The following is a 20,441-nucleotide window of genomic DNA, read 5'->3' as shown; positions in this document are numbered from 1 at the left end:
TTATTTATGATTCATAGATTCCCAAAGACTCCTTTAAACAAGTTTGGGAAGCTGCTGAAACTCAATCAACATCTTTAAAAGCTGTTCTAAAACATAGTTATGAGGAAATGCAGTATTTTTCCCAAACAAAATAAAAATTTTTTGTCTCTTCCATTCAACCAATTCAAGAGATATTTACTTTAGTCCAGAAATATATTAGTTAATTTTTATAAGCAGTTTTTAAAAGAAATAGGCCTGTAAGAAAATTTATTTAGTCAACAAAAATTTTTACCGGTTCTACTTGAGGTACTAATGGCACTGTTTGCCTTTGCTAGTCATTACCAGCTCTACCTGAATCAAAAAGAGAAATATCTCTCTACCACAAATCCCAAAAGGAATAAAAAGTAGGGAGAGGCAGAACATATTTAATTAGACCTAGGCCTGTTGCCTGATTTTCATTAGGCCCCTGCCTGATTCTGATTTGGCCCACTGTAAGTCCTTTTAGGCCACTGGGCATGAAGACCAGTGCTTATTTTCATGGCTGTTTCAATTCATCAAGAAAATCCTTTGAAAGATGAAAGACACTCCACATTTTTTCACCTGTTGTTCTTTCTTATGTGCCTGTCACTTCACTCGCCAACTCGCTTCAAGCCAAACCAAATGCTTTCCAAACCTCTACAGTATGCCTTTGAAGATCTTAAGTTAAGTATTTTCTTATGCTGACCAGTATAGCTTCCAAATAAGGAATAAAAAAATAATGTAGTTCTTAAGTTATTTTTTAAAAAATACCAGAAATGTAAAAACACATTCCAGTGTGTGGATAAAAGCAAAATTCCACTTCCCCAAGTTTAGAAGTCTTGAGCCAAATACACCTGATGTTCATTACCACACCCACAGCACATTGCTAATGTATGACAAAGTTCCAGCAAAGACCATATGCTGTTCTTATTATTGCTACTTCACAAGTTTTCCCAGGCTTACTAGAAAACGTACTTTACAAGACCAGCCCATCGAGTGGGCTCATCTTACTACACTGATGAAATTTAGTCTGCTGTTTACCTGATTAGCAATAAACATTTCTCCTTATTTCCAACAGCACAGCAATTAGGGCCCTAATCTGTCACCACTAGCTTCAAGTTTGGCTTTCATCAAAAGAAAAGGAATTTGCCAAGAAGGAAAAACACAGCTCTACCTTCAAGCTAAAAATAGTTCTGTCTTCTAGACAATGTACACTTTCACACGGCTCTAGCAAACCTTGCTTCAAGCAGCCTACAAAGGATAGACCAGGAGAAGTACACAATAGGCCCCAGTTTTAGGTACTGGTTTAGCAAAAAGATGCAAATAAGCAAAAGCTGATACAGAAAATTCAACCCAGGTGATGTAAGAGGAAATGAAACCTCTAATCTGTTGATACTTTTTGAGGGGATCAAAAATAGATAAAACCACTGGACATAGTCAATATATCTAACATTCCAGAAACTTTTTATAAGCCTCTTCACCAAAGGCTTTGCTAAAAAGCTGTTATGGAGGTTACATTAAATATTTAGTCTTAGGTAGAAAACCAACTGAAAAACAAAGAACAAAGTAGAGGCAACTGCCTAGGTGGATATTATTTAGCACCATCATAGATTATCTAAAAGATGACAATGATTGTCTTACCATTATAATTACTTATTAAATGCCTTTCATGTCCTATGTGCTATACCAAGCACTTTATGTACACTATCTTTTTTAATACTCTCAACAGCATCATTAAGTAGGTAATATTATATCAATTTTACAGAAGAATCTGAGGTTCTGAGATGTTAAGTAACTTGTCCAAAGACACTGTTAACAAGTAATGCCAAACTAAGGGTAATCGGTTAAACTAATTCACCAGTAAATTTTTTTTTCTAAAGTTTTCACAATGACAAAGTCATTTATTTATTTACTTATGAGACAAGGTCTCACTCTGTCATCCAGGTTGGAGGGCAGTGGTACAATCACGGCTCATTGCAGCCTCGACCTCCTGGGCTCAAGCAATCCTCCCACCTCAGTGTCCCTAGTAGCTGGGACTACAGGTGCACACCACCATGTCTGGCAGATTTTTATTTTTAATTTTTGGTAGAGACAATGTCTCCCTCTATTGTCCAAGCTGGTCGCAAACTCCTGGGCTCAAGCAATCCTCTCTCCTCAGCCTCCCAAAATACTTGGATTACAGGAGTAAGCCACCACGCCTGGCTGACATAGGTATCTATTAGTTTTTTTTTTTAATCACATTAATTTATTTCTATAAGGCATAGAAAATAAGAAAGAAGTAAGGGTTCCCTCACCTCAAGGGGACTAGAAATTTGTCATGGGTCAGTTCAGTCCTTGCTCACTATTGATGTTTATCAAATGTGAAAAAAGTTAATTCATTCAATGGATATCTAGTATGAGTACCTACTAATGGACCAGGTAGCATATATCTATCCTGAACTTGATTGTGGAAAAGAAATAAAAGGATTTGTCCATATCAACCAGAATGTTCCAACTGCAGCTAGAGTTCACCCAGTTCTCATCAGCCTATGGGAACAAATAATGTTGCATTAATCATGGCTTTCCCTGGGATGCAGCCATCAATCAAGCACTGCCCAAGTAGCTCTGGTAAATCCCTTGGTGCATCTCACCTGTGATAATGAACAAGCCTTGTCAGATACCATGTGGCTTCCAATTCCTCTTGCCTTTCCCCAGCCCTCTCCATGGACATTGTTGGAACTGGAAAATAAGCCCTTTCTCTTCAGATTGTATAACATCCTGTTAGAGGGATCTCCAAGTAATCCTGCTGGTACCTCCAGTGTCCAACGGTTTTAGCAAAACAACTCATTTAGTACTCATTTATAGCTTTCCTCTCAACTCTCTGGAAGACTGAGACATGATCTAAAGGGAGGCCAGAAATGGAGACAAATCTGAGTCATAGACACCACACCATTCTCAGAATAGCCCCCACCCCGCCCGCTGATGACTAAGGCTTGTTACTGGATCAAGCTGTCACCCTTAACTTCCTCACCCCTTATAATAATTATCTCCCAGAATTATCTTAAATCCTTTTACAAACAGACTTCTGACAGGCTCTGCCCAGCAGTAATTATAACATGTCCACAACATGGATAAACCACAGTGGGAGCCACTGTGTAGGCATATGGCCATGTTCAAACACCCACTCCCCAACACATACTAAAAAACAAACACTTTGAGGGTGAAGGGGGTGCTAAAGATGAAATTAAATTAGACTTGCATTCTGATATGGCTTATTTGGGAGCTGTGAAGGGCAGGCAGGATAGAACATACTTTCTGGGTAGGTAGACCACCAGGAGACAATGAGCAGGGTCGATACAAGAACAGCCTGTGTAGAATCACAAGAATCAATTAAGTTCAGGCAGATTGGCTCTAAATGGAGATTTGGTATATGAACAGGAATTATCCAGGAAAAAAACACAAAAACTTACAGATCTATTTTTATGGTCACTAACAGAGTATAACTTTAGGGAGTGTAAGTCCAACTTCCTCCTATCTGAAAACAACAGTCCTCTGATACAGACAGTTGGTGCTTCACCCATATTCCCTGACCCACTTCTGTAGCATTGGTTGCCTATTGCTTTGGCAGACAGTTCACTTCACAAGCCAATGAGTTCCTACCTCAATCATTTGTGTCTCTCTGACTCTGAACTTCCTCTGCCTGAACAGCACGTGCTGCCCATATTCAGGAAGGCCAGAAATGGTGGGAAGTTAATTTCTCCAGAGACAAACTTCAACCCATAAAAGATGAGAAATGGTAAATAAATGTCCCAGGTTCTTTACCCTTGCAGCAATTACAGTTTCTTAGAGGGTCTCCGGCAGGACTGAGTCCCAGGTACCCATACTGGTAACTACTCCTGAATGCACTATCTGTTGATTTCTCACATGTCTCCATCCCATAATCTTACTCCTTCATGGTGCTTCCATTTATTTATTTATTTATTTATTTATTTATTTATTTATTCAAAAATAAACTGCTTTCCTCCAAATCCTTGTTTCAGGATCTGATTCGGAGAGAATCCAAACTAAGACATCTTTTTTCAGATAAGAATTCTCTCAAATACAAATTTGTGCTTCTCCACAATAAAACAAAGAGTTTCAAAGAAAGGACAACTAATTTCAGAAGCTTGAGAACCTTACCTGTACCCAATTTCATTATTTAAAAAGTGACTTGAGTTCAAGGTTAAAAGAAACACAAAAGCTTCCAGGCAGGTTCCCATTGCGGAGAAGAAAGCTTGAGTTTGTCAAGGCAGGTAAAGTGAGAGAAAGAGGAACCTCTTCTTCCTTCTCAATTTTATCCTCACTTTCAATGCAATGCAAACAAAAGACACAAAATAAAGGTCACCTCTGAGAAGAGCATTACAAACAAATCTGAGAACATAATTTCACTTTTAAAAATCAAACTCTAGGGCAGAGCCAAGATGGCCAACTAGAAGCAGCTGTGATTGGAGGCTGCCATCAAAAAGAACCAAAACAGCATGTGAATCCTGCACCGGCAACCGAGGTATCCAGGTTCTGTCATCAGGACTGACTAGGCACCTGGCATTTGATCCATGGAGAAGAAGGAAGAACAGTGTGGAGCAGCAGCCCACCCTGAGAGCCAAATGGGGTAAGGGAGTCCCCATCCCCAGCCAAGGAGGACTGAGCATGCTATCCAACCTGGGAACCCATGCTTTTTCCATGGAACTGTGCAACCCACAGATCGGAAAATCCCACTCATGAGCCCAGGCCACCAGGGCCTTGGGTCCCAACCACGGAGTCATGCAGACTCTCAACAGCCACTTGGATAGAATCTGGCTAAGCTGGCAAGTTCCCGGGGGAGGGGCAGCAATCATCACAGCTGTGGCTGCCTGCTGTCTAAGTCATCTGATCTCCTTGGGGGAAGGAAGGCAGCCATCACTGCAGCTGCTAGCCACCTAACACACTGAGCTCCAGAAAGGTGAAGGGCAGCAGCCATCACGATAACTCCAGGCTGTGCTTTTCCCCTGCTGGAGCCAGGGAGGCTGGATAGCTTGGTCCCAGGAGGTATTCCCCACAGCCCAGCACACTGGCTGTGGCAGACCACAGCCAGACTGTCTCTTCAGGACAGATCCTGACTCATCCCTCCTCACTGGATAGGGGCCTCCCTGCAGGAACTCTAGCCAGGGGCTCAGGGATAGAACTCTTATCTCCCTGGGCCTAAGCCCCTCTGGGGAGAGGTGGCCATAGTCTCCGTGGACCAGCAGACCTAGTCTTTCCTCCTACCAGCTCTGAAGAATCCGGGCAGTCCAGATGAGTGGTTTCCCCCCAGAGCAGCACATCCCTTCCACCAAAGGACAGCCAAAGTGCTTCATTAAATGGGTCCTGCTTCCCATGCCAACTGGGTGAGACTCCCAAAAATGGGTTGTTAGATGCCCTATACAGGAGCATTCCTACTGGCATCAGGTTGGTGCCCCTCAAGGTCAAAGATCTCAGAGGAAAGAGCAGGCATCTATCCTTGCTGTTCTCCAACCTCCTCAAGTGACATTTCTAGGCATGGGAGTGAACACTGATGAACAGAACCTGAAGTGAACCCCCAGCAAACCACAGTAGCCCTACAGAAGAGGGACCTAACTATAGAAGAAAAACAAAGAAACAGAAAGCAACACAACAGCATCTACCAAAAAAAGTCTCCACAAAAACCTCATCCAAGGGTCGGCAGCCTCGAAGATTGAAACTAGACAAATTCATGAAGATGAGAAGGAATAATAACTTAAAAAATGCTGAAAACCTTAAGGCCAGAGTGACTCTTCTCCTCCAAATGATTGCAACACCTTTCCTGCAAGAGCACAGAACTGGACAGAGGATGAGATGGATGAATTGATAGAAGTAGGCTACAGAAGGTGGGAAATAACAAACTTCACTGAGCTAAAGGAACATGTTCTAACCCAATGCAAGGAAGCTAAGAACCGTGATAAAAGGTTACACAAGCTGCTAACTAGAATAACCAATTTAGAGAGGAATATAAATGACGTAATGGAGCTAAAAAAGACAGCAAGAGAACTTAATGAAGTACACACAAGATAGCTGAATCAATGAAGCAGAAGACAAAATATCACAGATTAAAGACTATCTTGCTAAAATAAGGCAGGCAGACAAGATTAGAGAAAAAAGAATGAAAAGGAATGAACAAAAGCTCTGAGGACTATGGAACTATGTAAGAAGACCAAACCTACAACTGACTGGAGTACTTGAAACAGACTGGGAGACTGGAAGCAAGTTGGAAAACACACATAAGGATATAATCCAGGAGAAATTCTCCAACCTAGCAAGACAGGCCAACATTTAAATTCAGGAAATACAGAGAACCCCACTAAGATACTCCACAAGAAGATCAGCCCAAGACATACAATCAACAGATTTTCTAAGTCGAGGTGAAGGAAAAAATGTTAAGAGCAGTTAGAGAAAAAGACCAGGTCAGCTACAAAGGGAAGCCCATCAGACAAACAGCAGATCTCTCAGCAGAAACCCTACAAGCCAGCAGAGTTTGGGAGCCAATATTCAAGATTCTTAAAGAAAATAATTTTCAACCCAGAATATCATATCTGGCCAAACTAAGCTTCATAAGCGAAGGAGAAATAAAATCCTTTACAGACAAGCAAATGTTGAGGGTATTTGTCACCACCAGGCCTGCCTTGCAAAAGCTCCTGAAGGAAGCACTAAATATGGAAAGGAAAAACTGGTACCAGCCACTGTAAAAACACACCAAAATATAAAGGCCAATGACATTATGAAGAAACTGCATCAACTAGTGTGCAAAATAACCAGCTAGTATTATGATGAAAGGATCAAATTCACATATAACACTATTAACTTTAAATGTAAATGGGCTAAATGCCCCAATTAAAAGACACAGAATGGCAAATTGGATAAAGAGTCAAGACCCATCAGTGCGCTGTATTCAAGAGACCCATCACCCATGCAAAGACACAAATAGGCTCAAAATATAGGGATGGAGAAAAATTTACCAAGAAAATGGAAACCAGAAGAAAGCAGGGATTGTAATCCTAGATTCTGACGAAACAGACTTTAAATCAACAAAAATCAAAAAAAGACAAAGAAAGGTGTTACATAATGGTAAAGGGATAAATTCAACAAGAACTAACTATTGTAAATATATATGCACCCAAAACAGGAGCACCAAGATTAATAAAACAAGTTCGTAGAGACCTACAAAGAGACTTAGACTCCCACACAACGATAGTGGGAGACTTTAACACCTCACTGTCAATATCAGACAATTCAATGAGACAAAAAAATTAACAAGGATATTGAGAAATTGAACTCAATTCTGGATTAAGTGAACCTAATAAATGTCTACAGAACTCTCCATCCCAAAACAACAGAATATACATTTATCTCAGTGCCACATGGCACTTATCTAAAATTGACCATATAATTGGAAGTAAAACACTCCTCAGCAAATGCAAAAGAACAGAAATCATAACAAACAGCTCTCAGACCACAGTGCAATCAAATTAGAACTCAAGATTAAGGAACTCACTCAAAACCACATGGAAATTGAACAACCTGCTCCTGAATGACTCCTGGGTAAATAATGAAATTAAGGCAGCAATCAGGAATTTCTTTGAAACGAATGAAAACAAAGAGACAACGTATCAGAATTTTTGGGATACAGCTAAAGCAGTGTTAAGAGGGAAATTTATAGCATTAAATGCCCACATCAGAAAGCGAGAAAGATCACAAATTGACACCCTAACATCACAGTTAAAAGAACTACAGAAACAAGAGCAAACAAATCCAAAAGGTAGCAGAAGACAAGAGATAACTAAGATCAGAGTGGAACTGAAGTAGCTAGAGACACAAAAAATGCTTCAAAAAAATCAACAAATCCAGGAGCTGGTTTTTGAAAAAATTAATAAAATATGCCACTTGTTAGACTAATAGAGAAAAAAATAGAAGAATCAAATAGACACAATAAAATATGATAAATGAGATATCACTACTGACTCTAGAGAAATACAAACTACCATCAGAGAATGCTGTGAACACCCCTATGCAAATAAACTAGAAAATCCAGAAGAAATGGGTACATTCCTGGACACATACACCCTTCCAAGACTAAACCAGGAAGAAGTGAAAGCCCTGAGTAGACCAATAACAAGTTCTGAAATTGAGGCAGTAATCAACAGCCTACAAACCAAAAAAAAGGCCAGGACCAGATGGATTCACAGTTGAATTCTACCAGAGATACACAGAAAAGCTGGTACCATTCCTTCCGAAACTATTCCAAACAATTAAAAGGGAGGGACTCTTCCATAACTCATTTTATGAAGCCAGTATCATCCTGATACCAAAACCTGGCGGACACACACACACACAAACAGAGAGAGAGAAAAAAAGAAAAGAAAAGAAAACTTCAAGCCAATATCCGTGATGAACATCGATGAGAAAATTCTCAATAAAATACTGGCATACTGAATCCAGCAGCATATCAAAAAGCTTATCCACCATGATCAAGTCAGCTTCATCCCTGGGATGCAAGGCTGGTTCAACATACACAAATCAATAAACGTAACCTACCACATAAACAGAACCAATGACAAAAACCACATGATTATCTCAATAGAAGCAGAAAAGGCCTTCAACAAAATATAACATCTCTTCAGGTCAAAAAGTCTCAATAAACTAAGTATTGATGGAACATATCTCAAAATAATAAGAGCTATTTATGACAAAACCACAGCCAGTACCATACGAAATGGGCAAAAACTGGAAGCATTCTCTTTGAAAATCAGCACAAGACAAAGATGCCCTCTCTCACCACTCCTATTCAACATAGTATTGGAAGTTCTGGCCAGGGTAATCAAGCAAGAGAAAGAAATAAAGGGTATTCAAATAGGAAGAGAGGAAGTACAACTGTCTCTGTTAGCAGATACAATCCTAAATTTTAAAAACCCCATCATCTCAACTCAAAAGCTCCGTAAGCTGATAAGCAGCATCAGCAAAGTCTCAGGATACAAAATCAATGTGCAAAAGTCACAAGCATTTCTACACACCAACAATGGACAAGCAGAAAGCCAAATCATGAATGAACACCCATTCACAAATGCTACAAAGAAAATAAAATACCTAGGAATACAGCTAACAAGAAACATGAAGGACCTCTTCAAGAACTATAAACCACTGCTCAAGAAAATGAGAGAGGACACAAACAAATGGAAAAACATTTCATACTCATAGCTCGGAAAAATCAATATCATGAAAATGGCCATACTGCCCAAGGTAATTTATAGATTCAATGCTATTCCCATCAAACTACTATTGACATTCTTCAGAGAATTAGAAAAAAATTACTTTAAAATTCATATGAAACCAAAAAAGAGCTTGTGTAGCCAAGACAATCTTAACCAAAAAGAACAAAGCTGGAGGCATTACACTACCTGACTTCAAACTCTACTACAAGGCTACAGTAACCAAAACAGCATGGTACTGATACCAAAACAAACATACAGATCAATGGAACGGAACACAGTCCTCAGAAATAAGACCACATACCTACAATCATCTGATCTTTGACAAACCTGACAAAAATAAGTAATGGGGAAAGGATTCCCTATTTAATTAATGGTGCTGGGAAGACTGGCTAGCTATATGCAAAAAACTGAAGCTGAACCCTTTCCTTACACTTTACACAAAAATTAACTCAAGATGGATTAAAGACTTAAACATAAGACCTAAAACCATGAAAACCCTAGAAGAAAACATAGGCAATACCATTCAGGACACAGGCATGGATAAAGACTTCATGACAAAAATGCCAAAAGCAATTGCAACAAAAGCTAAAATTGACAAATTTAAAATCTAATTAAACTAAAGAGCTTCTGCACAGCAAAATAAACTATCATTAGAGTGAACAGGCAACCTACAGAATGCAGAACGGTAGAACATTTTTGCAATCTACCCATCTGACAAAGATCTAGTATCCAGAATTTACAAGAAACTTAAACAAATTTACAAGAAATAAATAAACAACCTCATCAAAAAGTGGGCAAATGGCATGAACAGACACTTTGCAAAAAAAGACATTAATGCAGCCAACAAACATATGAAAAAAAGCTCGACATCACTGATCATTAGAAAAATGCAAATCAAAACCACAATGAGATTATCATCTCATGCCAGTCAGAATGGTGATTACTAAAAAGTCAAGAAACAACAGATGCTGGAGAGGCTGTAAAAAAATAGGAATGCTTTTACACTGTTGGTGGGAGTGTAAATTAGTCCAACCATTGTGGAAGACAGTGTGGCAATTCCTCAAGTATCTAGACCCAAAAATACCATTTGACCCAGCAATCCCATTACTGGGTATATACCCAAAGGAATATAAATCATTCTCTTATAAAGACAAATGCACACATATGTTTATTGCAGCACTATTCACAATAACAACGATATGGAACCAACACAAATGTCCATCAATGACAGATTAAGTAAAGAAAATGTGGTACATATTTATAATGGAATACTATGCAGCCATAAAAAGGAATGAGATCATGTCCTTTGCAGGGACATAGATGAAGCTGGAAGCCATAATCCTCAGCAAACTAATACAGGAACAGAAAACCAAACACCAGATATTCTCACTCATGAATGGGAGTTGAACAATAAGAACACATGAACACAGGGAGAGGAACAACACATACCAGGACCTGTCAGCCTGGGGTGAGGGGAGGGAAGCCATCAAAACAAATAGCAAATGCATGTAGGGCTCAAAACATAGGTGACAGGTTGTTAGATGCAGCAAACCACCATCGCACATGTATACCTATGTAACAAACCTGCATTATTCTGCACATGTAACCTGGAACTTAGAGTAAAAATTTAAAAAATTAAATAAAACAAACTATAGCAATGTTGCATTCATTGAATGTAGTAACTACACCTTTTAAAAAGTCAGTATTGCAGACCCTGCTACCTGTCGGCCCATCATGTCACCTGCCCCTTGCTCGAGCCACTACCAATCTGACGTTTCCCCCATTGACACCCCCATTCCCAGGGATAGGTGCAGGCCCCTAACCAGCTTCTGAAGGAGGCAAGGACCCACTTGTTCAGCTTATCCAGAAAGAGGATAGATGTGAGCAGGCAGCCTGGGCAACCCTTTACCTCAGAGGAGTTTGGGGGAATGAGGCACAGGGCTGGGAGTGGGACTCAGGTTTTTGGCCTATCCATGGAAAACCTAAGTTTTATGGTGCCTGCAGTTTGTACAATTCGGTGGACCTTAAGAAAAACAACAGCTCTGTAGATAGGATTCCTACATGGATCTCACCGGGCTAAAATCAAGAGGCCACAAGATGGCTAACTAGAGACATCAGACACTTGGCCTCTTCAGAAAGAATGAAAATTATGAATAGACAATCATACCTCAAATAGGACATCTAGGAGAGTACACTAGAATCCAACAGAGAGCTCAAAGAAAATACCTGAGGCCCAGAAGGGGAAGGAAGCAAGCAGCCAGCTCAGCCAAGATCAATCAGTAGCAAGGGGATTGGTATTACGTGGAAAGGGTAAGTGAGAAAGCTTCAGTTGTCCACATCCCTGCCACAGACTGTTGTTATCTGAACCACAGGAGAGTTCCTCTACACACATAAACACTGACACTAGCATGTGCAGTGATCTGGAGACCCTGCAAGAGCATTGCACCTGACAGAGAACTCGCACTGTGTCATTCAAACCCTGCTGAGACATGATCAGCTGTGGTAGGGACCCATTTTGAGAGTAAACTAACATGGAACTGCATCCTGCTCTGGGAAAATAGCCCCTACATCTCCACATCCTGGGAGCTTCCACTGAGATTCCTCAGAATCCGCTCAGAAGGCTACAGCAGTACAGCACTGGCTGGACCCAAAGGTACTGCAAGCTCTCTAGTACTCTAGCTCACAGGAGTACTGCTCCCCAGGGAAAAAGACAGTGTCATGTAGCAAAAGGCAGCCTCTGGGACAAAGGAAACCAAAGAATGCACTTTCCAGAACCTGAGAACTCCCTACCTGGGGCTGTGAGAAAAGACCCTGCCCCTAGCAGTGGTACAAACTCTGTACTCAGCTTTGCAGGCAAAGAGTCAAATCCTCCTTACCAGTAGAGCAACCTCTGGGCTTAGACTCTCACACAGAGAACAGGAATCTTCCTCCTCCTCCACACACCCACTCCTACTGCTGCTGGAGGCTTGGCCAAGGGAGAGCTGAAGGGTTACCTGTCTAGGATGGTGAGTGGTGACTCTGAACACCCCACACCCCACCCCACCCCATGGTAGCTTGGCTCTCATGCCTAGGCTTGTGCATGAAAGCAGGGTCCCTCCCTCCCTGTGTGTGGCACAGTACAACTGCTGCAACAAAGAGAAGGAGAGTTTGAGAGTGGCATATCTGGGGATGTTGGGAGCAACCCTGAACTGCAGCCAGCAGCAACATCAGCCTGAACTGCTCAGGACACAGAAGGTCAGCCCACCACTGCCACCATGATAGCCCATACCACTCTGGTTGCCCAGGGACCCAAGAACCTAACCTACCCCACCACTACCACTACTGGCATCCAAGCAAGCCACCTGAAGGTCCAAGCATAGGCCCACTGGGAGCTGCCAACACAGCTGCCAGCATACATCACTCTGGACAAAAAGATAGGCATGTTCAGTCTACTACTACCATCACTGGGGCCTAAAACCTGACCCACATGGCTTTCCAGGTCCCAGCACAACTTCATCAAAGCCTCCACTAATAACTGTTCCCTAACTCTCCATGTAAATCCAAGAAAGCACTAACACTGTTTATAGTCAAAGAAATCATACAGAGACTACAGCATTGCACACACCCAGAATCAAAGCCAATGTGCTTGCCTAACCAACACCACAGATTCATCTTCAGGAAAAAGTCTTCCTCTTTAAAAGCAAATAGAAAAATAGAAAGAAGTGACTGTTACACCAGATGTGCAAATATCAATGTAAGGATACAGGAAACATGAAAAAGCAAGGACATATGATACCTGAAAAGGAACACAATAATTGTCCAGAAATTGATCTTAACTAAAAATAAATCTTCAAAATTCTAGATAAAGAATTCAAAATATTTATTTTAAAGAAGTCAATGAAATGAAAGAGAATTTTGAAAAACACAAAGAAATCAGGAAAACAATACATGATTAGGAGGAAGTCGCAAGATGGCCGATTAGGAGGAACTCGGGATTGCAGCTCCGAGAGAAGGCGCAGAGGGTGAGTGGACGCCGCATTTCCAGACGGATTTTTACTGCCCACAGACCAGGAGATTCACTGGAGGAGGAGCCCCACAGGTCGCCAGCGCTGCTGGTCTGACCGGCGTAGCGGCTCGGCCTACGCCCTGGGGCGGGGGGCAGTGGCTCCTTAAACAGAGTGAGAGAGACTGAATCCCCTCTGAGACAGCAAGGGGAGCTGAAGCAGGAAGTCAAGCCAGGAGATTCCCAGGCAAGGGCGCACCACGAATCTCAGAGCCGCTGCTTCGGCTGACGCAGCGGCTCACAGGGCAGCAGATTTTTACTGCCCACGGACCAGGAGAGTCACAGATGGAGGAGCTCGACGGGTTGCCAACGCCGCTGGTTGGACTGGCGCGGCCGCTCGGCCAACACCTGGGACAGGGGGCAGCGGCTCATTGTGCAGAGTGAACAAGACTGGGTCCCCTCTGGGCCAGCAAGGGGAGCTGAGGCAGGGAGTCAAGCCAAGAGATCCCCGGGCAAAGAGGGCGCCACGGGAAGCACGGCTGAACTCGGGACCGTCCAGCTCTGTGGGGGAGGGGCGGCCTCCATTGGGAAACACCCTGCAGTTCCCAGGGCAATTTGCCATAACCAAGGTAACCCGCCACTACAAAGACTCCGTCACAACAGGGGTGGGCCAACATAGCGGAAGCAGTTCTAACTACACCCATATAAACAGGACTGCAGGGAAGCTCACAAGGAAGCTGGGCGGAGCCCAAAACAGCTCAGCGAAGCCTCTGCAGGCTGAGTGTGACTAGACTGCCACCTTGTGGGCAGGGAAAACGGTAGCAAGACAGCGGGAAATCATAAAGCCCTAACTCCCTGGGCCAGAACACCTGGGGGGAAGAAAAGGGGGTTTATGAGTTCAGCTGCTGCAGAATTAAAATTAACAAAATCAGAAAGACAGCAACTACAAAGTCGATAGGTGGATAAATCCACAAAGATGGGAAGAAACCAGCGCAAAAAGGATGAAAACACCCAAAACCAGAACACCTCTCCTCCTACAAGGGAGCGCAACTCCTCACCAGCAAGGGAACAAGACTGGATGGAGAATGAGTGTGATGAAATGACAGAATCAGCTTTCAGAAAATGGATAATAAGAAACTTCTGTGAGCTAAAAGAACATGTTCTAACCCAATGCAAAGAAACCAAGAACCTTGAAAAAAGACTTGACGAAATGCTAACGAGAATGGACAACTTAGAGAGGAATATGAGTGAATTGATGAAGCTGAAAAACACAACAGGAGAACTTTGCGAAGCATGCACAAGTTTCAACAGCCGAATTGACCAAGCAGAAGAAAGGATATCAGAGGTAGAAGATCAACTCAATGAAATAAAACAAGAAGCCAAGATTAGAGAAAATAGGATAAAAAGGAATGAACAAAGTCAACAAGAATTATGGGACTATGTGAAAAGACCTAATCTACGTTTGATAGGTGTACCTGAATGTGACGAAGAGAATGCATCCAAGCTGGAAAATACTCTTCAGGATATTATCCAGGAAAACTTCCCCAACCTAGCAAGGCAGGCCAATATTCAAGTACAGGAAATACAGAGAACACCAAAAAGATATTCCTCTAGAAGAGCAACCCCAAGGCACATAATCATCAGATTCACCAGGGTTGAAATGAAAGAGAAAATACTAAGGGCAGCCAGAGAGAAAGGTCAGATTACCCATAAAGGGAAGCCCATCAGACTCACAGCAGATCTCTCAGCAGAAACCCTACAGGCCAGAAGAGAGTGGGGGCCGATATTCAACATCCTTAAAGAAAAGAACTTTCAACCCAGAATTTCATATCCAGCCAAACTAAGCTTCATAAGTGAAGGAAAAATAAAATCCTTTGAGAACAAGCAAGTACTCAGAGATTTCATCACCACCAGACCAGCTTTACAAGAGCTCCTGAAGGAGACACTACACATAGAAAAGAACAACCAGAACCAGCCACTCCAAAAACACACGAAATGGTAAACAGCATCAACCAATGAAGAATCTGCATCAACCAATGGGCAAAACAGCCAGCTAGCATCAAAATGACAGGATCAAATTCACACATAACAATATTAACCCTAAATGTAAACGGACTAAATGCCCCAATCAAAAGACACAGACTGGCAAATTGGATAAAAAGCCAAAACCCATCAGTGTGCTGTATCCAGGAAACCCACCTCACATGCAAGGATACACAAAGGCTCAAAATAAAGGGATGGAGGAAGATTTACCAAGCAAATGGAGAGCAAAAAAAAGCAGGAGTTGCAATTCTCATCTCTGATAAAATAGACTTTAAAGCAACAAAGATCAAAAGAGACAAAGAAGGACATTACATAATGGTAAAAGGATCAATGCAACAAGAAAAGCTAACAATCCTAAATATATATGTACCTAATACAGGAGCACCCAGATACATAAGGCAAGTTCTTAAAGACTTACAAAGAGACCTAGACTCCCACACAATAATAGTGGGAGACTTCAACACACCATTGTCAGTATTAGACAGATCAATGAGACAGAAAATTAACAAGGATATCCAGGACTTGAACTTAGACCTGGAACAAGCAAACCTAATAGACATTTACAGAACTCTCCACCCCAAATCCACAGAATATACATTCTTCTCAGCACCACATCACACCTACTCTAAAATTGACCACATAATTGGAAGTAAATCACTCCTCAGCAAATGCAAAAGAACAGAAACCATAACAAACAGTCTCTCAGACCACAGTGCAATCAAGTTAGAACTCAGAATTCAGAAGCCAACCCAGAACTGCACAGCCTCATGGAAAATGAACAACTTTCTCCTGAATGTTGACTGGATAAACAATGAAATGAAGGCAGAAATAAAGATGTTCTTCAAAACCAACGAGAACGAAGACACCACATACCAGAATCTCTGGGACACATTTAAAGCAGTCTCTAGAGGAAAATATATAGCAATGAGTGCACACATGAGAAGAAAGGAGAGATCTAAAATTGACACCCTATCATCAAAATTGAAAGTGCTAGAGGAGCAAGATCAAAAAAACTCAAAACCTAGCAGAAGACAAGAAATAACTAAGATCAAAGCAGAATTGAAGGAGATAGAGACATGAAAAACCCTACAAAAAATCAATAAATCCAGGAGCTGGTTTTTTGAAAAGATCAACAAAATAGACAGACCACTATCCAGACTAATAAAAAAGAAAACAGAGAATAACCAAATAGATGCAATAAAAAATGATAAAGGGGATATCACCACAGATTCCACAGAAATTCAAATCATCATCAGAGATTATTACAAACAACTCTATGCACATAAACTAGAAAACCTGGAAGAAATGGATAAATTCCTGGACACTTGCCTCCTCCCAAGCCTAAACCAGGAAGAAGTCAAAACCCTGAATAGACCAATAACAAGGTCTGAAGTCGAGGCAGCAATTAAGAGCCTACCACCCAAAAAAAGCCCAGGTCCAGATGGGTTCACAGCCGAATTCTACCAGACATACAAAGAGGAACTGGTACCATTCCTACTGAAACTATTTCAAATAATCCAAAAAGAGGGAATCCTTCCCAAATCATTTGTGAGACCAACATCATCCTAATACCAAAACCCGGCAGAGACTCAACAAGAAAAGAAAACTACAGGCCAATATCCATGATGAACATAGATGCAAAAATCTTCAATAAAATACTGGCAAGCCGATTGCAACAGCACATCAAAAAGCTTATCCACCATGATCAAGTAGGATTCATCCTGGGGATGCAAGGCTGGTTCAATATACGCAAATCTATAAATGTAATTCACCACATAAACAGAACCAAAGACAAAAACCACATGACTATCCCAATTGATGCAGAGAAGGCCTTCGACAAAATTCAGCAGCCCTTTATGCTAAAAACTCTCATTAAACTAGGTATCGACGGAACGTATCTCAAAATAATAAAAGCTATTTATGACACACCAACAGCCAATATCATACTGAATGGGCAAAAACTGGAAGCATTCCCTTTGAAATCAGGCACTAGATAAGGATACCCTCTCTCACCACTCCTATTCAATATAGTACTGGAAGTTCTAGCCAGAGCAATCAGGCAAGAAAAAGAAATAAAGGGTATTCAATTAGTAAAGGAGGAAGTCAAATTGTCTCTATTTGCAGACGACATGATTGTATATCTAGAAAACCCCATCATCTCAGCCCAAAAGCTCCTGAAACTGATAAGCAACTTCAGCAAAGTCTCAGGATACAAAATCAATGTGCAAAAATCACAAGCATTCCTATACACCAATAACAGACTTAAAGAGAACCAAATCAAGAATGAACTGCCATTCACAATTGCTACAAAGAGAATAAAATACCTAGGAATACAATAACAAGGAATGTAAAGGACCTCTTCAAGGAGAACTACAAACCACTGCTCAATGAAATAAGAAAGGACACAAACAGATGGAGAAACATTTCATGTTCATGGTTAGGAAGAATTAATATCGTGAAAATGGCCATACTGCCCAAAGTAATTTACAGATTCAACGCTATCCCCATCAAGCTACCAATGACCTTCTTCACAGAACTGGAAAAAACCACCTTAAACTTCATATGCAACCAAAAGAGAGCCCGCATAGCCAAGTCAATTCTAAGCAAAAAGAACAAAGCGGGAGGCATCACACTACCGGACATCAAACTCTACTACAAGGCTACAGTAATCAAAACAGCATGGTACTGGTACCAAAACAGAGATATAGACCAATGGAACAGAACAGAGGCGTTGGAGGCGACACAACATATCTATAACCACCCGATCTTTGACAAACCTGATAAAAACAAGCAATGGGGAAAGGATTCCCTGTTCAATAAGTGGTGTTGGGAAAACTGGCTAGCCATATGCAGAAAGCAGAAACTGGACCCCTTCCTGACACCTTACACTGAAATTGACTCCAGATGGATTAAAGACTTAAACATAAGACCTAACACCATAAAAACACTAGAAGGAAACCTAGGCAAAACCATTCAGGACATAGGTGTAGGCATGGACTTTATGACCAAAACACCAAAAGCATTGGCAACAAAACCCAAAATAGACAAATGGGACCTAATCAAACTCCACAGCTTCTGCACGGCAAAAGAAACAGTCAATAGAGTGAATCGACAACCAACAGAATGGGAAAAAATTTTTGCAGCCCACCCGTCTGACAAAGGGCTGATACCCAGAATTCACAATGAGCTAAAACAGATTTACAAGAAAAAAACAAACAAGCCCATTCAAAAGTGGGCGAAGGATATGAACAGATACTTTACAAAAGAAGACATACATGAGGCCAACAAGCATATGAAAAAATGCTCATCATCACTGGTCATTAGAGAAATGCAAATCAAAACTACATTGAGATACCATCTCACGCCAGTTAGAATGGTGATCATTAAAAAATCTGGAGACAACAGATGCTGGAGAGGATGTGGAGAAATAGGAACACTTTTACACTGTTGGTGGGAGTGTAAACTAGTTCAACCATTGTGGAAGACAGTGTGGCGATTCCTCAAGGACCTAGAAATGGAAATTCCATTTGACCCAGCAATCCCATTACTGGGCATATATCCAAAGGATTATAAATCGTTCTACTATAAGGACACATGCACACGAATGTTCATTGCAGCACAGTTTACAATAGCAAAGACCTGGAACCAACCCAAATGCCCATCGATGATAGACTGGACAGGAAAAATGTGGCACATATACACCATGGAATATTATGCAGCCATCAAAAACGATGAGTTCGCGTCCTTTGTAGGGACATGGATGAACCTGGAAACCATCATTCTCAGCAAACTGACACAAGAACACAAAATCAAACACCACATGTTCTCACTCATAGGCGGGTGTTGAACAATGAGAACACATGGACACAGGAAGGGGAGCACTATACACTGGGGTCTGTTGGGGGGAGTGGGGGGACAGTGGGGGGGTGGGGAGTTGGGGATGGATAGCATGGGGAGAAATGCTAGATATAGGTGAAGGGGAGGAAGGCAGCAAATCACACTGCCACATATGCACCTATGCAACAACCTTGCATGTTTTTCACATGTACCCCAAAACCTAAAATGCAATTAAAAAAAAAAGAAAAAAAGAAAAAAAAAAAGAGTGAAACTCCATCTCAAAAATAAATAAATAAATTATTCCAGGTAAATAGCATGTAGGGTTGAATTAGACTTGGTGGGTGAAGCAGAGGGTGGAACTAAGGATGACTTCCAGTTTTCTAGCTTGAGTAATTAGTCAGATGGTGGTACCATTGATTGAGATGGGAAGGTTAAGAGGATAACATGGTTTGGGTCATCCTAAGCGACATGTCTAAATGACCATGATATAAAGTACATAGCCAAATACACTGGAGCTCAGAGGTGAGATCGGTACCTATCTGAGTATGGATCTGGTCTTCATCAATATGTGGATGCCACTTACAGCCAGGGCACTGGTTAAGATCACCAAAGGGGGAAGTTAACGGAGACGGGAGAATGGGTCCCAGATTTGAGCCTCTGGAATTTCCAACACACGAAGCCTGGGTAGAAGAGGAGGAGCCTGCTGAGAGAACCTAGAAGGAGTTGACCAAAACAAAACAAGGATAGTAAAAGTACTGCTCCTATAATATTGAGATTAAATGAACTAGTATATTAAAAAAAAAAAAAAAACAATTCATGATTAAATGAAGAAATTATCAAAAATATAGATATAGACTTTTTTTAAACAGAACCAAATCGAAATTCAATAAGAAATATAAAATACATCTGAAAGCTTAAACAACAGACTAGGCAAAAGAAAGAATCTCAGAACTTGAACACAGGTTTTTTAAAATAACCCAGTCAGACAAAAATAAAGGAACAAGCATAAAAAAAGAGCAAGGCCTTTATGACATTTGGTACAACATAAAGTGACCAAGTATATGAAATATTAGTATCCCAAGAATAAACAGGAACAATTAAAGGATGAGAAAATCTATTTTCCAAAAGAACAGATAAAAACTTTTCAAGTCTAGCAAAAAATTTAAACATTCAGATAAAGGAAGCTAAATGATCCCAAGAAAGATACAATGCAAAAACGTCTTCTCCACAGCACATTATACTCAGACTGTCAAAATAAAGAGCAAATCTTAAAACAGGAAGAGAAAAGCACCTAGACAACTATAAGGGAATCCTATGAGACCAACACA

At 41.1% G+C, this 20,441-nt stretch overlaps 1 protein-coding gene across 11 annotated transcripts in view; it reads right to left on the bottom strand.

Moving 5' to 3' along the window:
• Positions 1 to 20,441, bottom strand: part of MTERF1 (mitochondrial transcription termination factor 1) — a 397,742-nt gene that overhangs the window by 219,106 nt on the left and 158,195 nt on the right. Inside the window, exon 1 of one of the 11 annotated variants that reach the window (XR_010344052.1) lies at positions 2,628 to 2,864. The exons of the other annotated variants lie outside the window; for them this stretch is intronic. The gene's annotated coding sequence lies outside the window, so the exon portion shown is untranslated. Of the gene's footprint in view, positions 1 to 2,627; positions 2,865 to 20,441 lie in introns of those variants that run through there. 11 annotated transcript variants of the gene reach the window in all.

Source organism: Aotus nancymaae, unplaced genomic scaffold (genome assembly GCF_030222135.1).
Source record: "Aotus nancymaae isolate 86718 unplaced genomic scaffold, 86718_ANA_hifiasm-v0.15.2.pri h1tg000025l, whole genome shotgun sequence".
Lineage (NCBI taxonomy): Eukaryota > Metazoa > Chordata > Mammalia > Primates > Aotidae > Aotus > Aotus nancymaae.
The sequence above is the reverse complement of the archived record's forward strand: the minus strand, read 5'-3'. Positions and strand labels throughout refer to the sequence as shown.